Raw genomic sequence first — 4,567 nt, forward strand, 5'->3', positions numbered from 1 at the left:
GCGAGCAACTAGTACGGATAGGGAAAAATGAGGCGTTATTAATGCGCCTATTCAGTCAAAGTTTGAATGGTGAAGCCTTGGAGTGGTTCATGTCTCAGGAGCCGAAAAGGTGGACTGGTTGGAAGACATTGGCCAAGAGTTTCCTTGACCGGTTCGCATTCAACATTAAAATAGTCCCTGATCGGTATTCACTAGATCGGATTAAACAAAAGAGCATTGAGATTTTTCAAGATTATGATTTCATTGGAGGAAAGAAGCTGCCAAAGTGCAGCCCCCCATGTCTGAGGTGGAAATGATATTCGTGTTCTCTCGCACTTAAGAAGGAGAATATTATACCAGGATGGTGTCCGCTGTCAGAGCGACCTTTGCAGATTTGGTAAAAATAGGAGAATCATTAGAGAAAGGTATTCGGACAGGAAAAATTGCTAAAACCCCGACATTATCTGGAACTGCCATGTTTTCTATGAAGAAGAAGGAAGAGGTAGGTGGGGTTTCTGCCAATTCTATTACAAAATTAAAACAGCAGTTCAACTGTAGAAATATTTTATCTTCCCCGCCATCACCTAACCTTCCGCACGCATTCTACGTCCACCCCCAATACCAAACTTCACTCCCAAATATCCCAACATCATACCAAGCTCCACAGCCAAATATCTTTCCCCAATACCCAGTTCCACCTCCAAATTATCAGTCTAATTTCCAAACTACTCCCCCAAATAGCTGAACAAATTTCCAAACACCTCCAAATTACCACCAAGTACCCCCTCCTACAAACCTAAGCCTGTATAACCTCCAGCATCCAAACCACGAAAAGAAACCTCCCCGAAACTTCACCCCACTAACTGAAAGTCGCACCTAATTATTTGAAAGATTAAAAAATGCTGGTCATTTACAACCAGTATAGCCAAATCTTGCCAATCCTAGCTCCCAGTTTTATCACCCTGATCAAAATTGTGCTTATCATTCAGGGGCAGCAGGGCATAGTACCGAGGACTGTCTTATCTTGAAACATAGAATCCAAGATCTGATTGATCAAAAGGTCACACGCTACAGGCACCTACTCTAAATATTAGCAGTAATCAACTGCCCAACGATGGGGGATCTATAGTTAACATGATTAAAATAGAAGGAGAATGGGTATCCGGCAAGACCATTACTCAAGTGAACTCCGAAAAGCGCAAAAGGGCAGAAGAGGTAGGAAAGATAGAAAAAGTTGTGGCTGCCTTAAGTATCAGTGAGAAAGCCCCATTTATAGTGATGACTGCACCGACTCAAGTGTACTCTCCCCCTTTAAAGAAGGAATTTATTGTGCAAACCACCGCTGCCCAGGGGATGAAGCGATCAGGATGATGTTATATCCCTGAGGAATTGACTAACAAGAAAAATTCACAGAAAAGGCCAATCACTGAAGGAGAGGCTGAGGAATTTTAGAGGCGTATGCAACCAAAGGATTAATCAATTGTCAAACACTTGGAGAAAATGCCAGCCCAAATCTTTGTCTTGGCACTATTATTGAGCTCGCAACACTACCGACAGGATCTGTCGAAGGTCTTGGAGGAAGCATATGTTCCCACAGGAATGAGCGTTGAGAATTTAGCTATGATGATAGGGAATATTATGGGAAACCATCCCATATCATTCAGTGATGAAGAGTTTCCGTTTGAAGGAGCAATGCACAACAAAGCCATGCATGTCACCGTCATTTTTCGAGATTATACAGTTAATCAAGTATTAATAGACGATGGATCTGGTGTGAATATTTGTCCCCTCTCCACACTGGTCCAAATGAGCTATGATCTGGGGAAAATTCATCAAAGCCACGTAAATGTGAGAGCATTCGATGGAGGGCAGAGAGATACCATAGGAGAGATTGATTTGCACATCCAAATGGGACCTGCAGAGTTTAAGACTAAGTTTCATGTTATGGATATCCATCCTAGCTACAACCTACTTTTGGAAAGACCATGGATACACGGAGCAAAGGCAATTTCATCACCCCTTCATCAATTATTAAAGTTCATTTGGAAAGATCATGAAATAGTCATCCAAGGAGAAGGAAGTCGAGCAGACCGTCCCAATAGTTATGTGTCGATGATTGAAGATGTTCTAAAAGGTAGCAGTTTCTATACAGTGGAAATTGTAAACTCTACGAAAAGAGATTCGACACCCAAAATATCAATGACTTCTGTCTACAAAATGATTGCAACTGTGATGTTAAGAAATGGGTTTGAACCTGGTCGAGGCTTGGACAAGAATTTATAAGGAATTATCGAGCCTATTGTGATCCCAGAGAGAAGCTCTAAGCATGGGTTAGGGTATCAGCCTACCAGAAAAGATAGGGTTGAGGATGAGCTAGAAAAGAGTCTGTTTAGGCCCTTGCCACTCCTGTTCCAGTCATTTCCCATATGAGAGATGTCAGATGATGATGGTCTTGGGGATGGGATAAGAGATTTATTTGAAGGATGCAACGCTATACCAGAATATCTCCTAGAGTCCAGCGGGGTGAAGTAGATTGCGCCAGGGGAGGCTTTGTAAAATTAGACCTCCGGTCAACTCATAACTCGTTGCCCATCGTGGTAGATGAAAGGGCAATTACTAATAGTTTTGAAATCGGTGATGATCTAGAGGAGGCCCCGCGATCCACCTTTTATATCTCAAAACTTTATTTTCGTATCTTACTGCTTTCAAAAAAGGCGGGGGCTTGTATTTGTGCAAGCCACAAGCCATGGTGTTGTAATTGTTTCTCAAATTTCAATGAAAAGGCCTTTATTTATTTGGAAAACTATATTAGTTCAAAAACGCTCCTAGTCATATGTTTTGTTGTTTTCTTATCATCTAACTTAGTTTGTTTGTCCATTAAAGTAACAGTAGCTTAAAACTTGCCAATGTTGTGTCATATCAATGCCTGAACGAACAAAATGAAGGGGACGATGATAGTTGAAAGGACGATGACAAGGAACGGTTAGTTGAAGATATGGAGGAATTTGAGAATCACGAAAAACCCAATCTGAAAAAAACTGAAACAGTCAACTTGGGAGATCACGATGAAATCAAAGAGACCAGTATCAGTGTCCACCTTGCGGTGCCACAAAGGGAAGAGCTCATCCACCTGTTGCGGGAGTATATCGACGTGTTTGCTTGGTCCAATGATGATATGCCAGGGTTGAGCACCAGCATTGTGTCACATAAATTGCCGATAAATTCTGAGTTTGATCCAGTCAAGCAAAAAATGAGAAAATTCAAGCCAAATTTAAGTCTAAAGATCAAGGAAGAAGTGACAAAACAAATCCAGTCTAAGGTTGTCAAGGTCACAAAATATTCGACATGGTTGGCCAACCCAAAGAAGGACGGTAAGATTCGAATTTGTGTTGACTATAGAGACTTGAACAGAGCCAGTCCTAAAGATAATTTTTCGTTGCCCAACATCCACACTCTCATCGATAACTATGCGAAAGATGAAATGCAGTCATTCGTTGATTGTTTTGCTGGCTATCATCAGATATTGATGGATGAGGAAGATGCAGAAAAAACGGCTTTTATTATGCCTTGGGGTGTTTATCATTACAGGGTAATGTAGTTTGGTCTAAAGAATGTAGGTGCGACATATATGAGGGCCATGACGACGATTTTCCATGATATGATCCATAAGGAGATTGAGGTGTACGTGGATGATGTAATTATCAAATCCCACGAGAGTTCGGATCATCTAACTGATCTGGAGAAATTTTTCAACAGATTAAGAAGGTACAGTTTGAAGTTAAATCCTGCTAAGTATGCTTTTGGTGTGCCATCAGGGAAGTTGCTGGGGTTCATAGTCAGCAGAAGGGGGATTGAGCTAGACCCATCCAAAATCAAGACAATTCAAGACTTGCCATCGTCGAGGATCAAGAAAGAAGTTATGAGTTTCCTGGGTCGTCTGAATTACATTAGCAGATTCATCGCTCAATGAACAGTCATATGTGATTCAATTCTCAAGATGTTGAAGAAAAATGCACTGAATGAGTGGACAGAAGAGTCAAAGAGTTCGAGAATCAAAGAATCCTAATCTAGAGGAAACCAAGGTGGTTAACTAGGAAGGCAATGACTAAGGAAATTGGATATTTGATCCTTCAAAGTACTTATTTATATCCTAGTAAGATGGATAAGAGTATTTTAAGGCCATTATGAGTTTATGTATGAACTATGTTTGACCTGAATTCTCAAGAATGAGATACGTAGGCGACCTATGTCGACTTCGGTCAACCCCTTAGGAAAATTTACCTTTTTCTTTTATATACAAACTACGTTTGACCTGAATTCCCAAGAATGGGATACGTAGGCGGCCTATGTCAGCTTCGATCAACCCCTTAGGAAAACTTATCCTTTCTTTTTATGTACGAACTACGTTTGACCTGAATTCTCAAGAATGAGATACGTAGACGGCCTATGTCGGCTTCGGTCAACCCCTTAGGAAAATTTACCCTTTCCTTTTATGTACGAACAATGTTTGACCTGAATTCCCAAGAATGGGATACGTAGGCGGCCTATGTCGGCTTCGGTCAACCCCTTAGGAAAACTTATCCTTTCT

This window comes from Capsicum annuum, chromosome 1 (genome assembly GCF_002878395.1).
Source record: "Capsicum annuum cultivar UCD-10X-F1 chromosome 1, UCD10Xv1.1, whole genome shotgun sequence".
In the NCBI taxonomy this organism is placed as follows: Eukaryota; Viridiplantae; Streptophyta; class Magnoliopsida; order Solanales; family Solanaceae; genus Capsicum; species Capsicum annuum.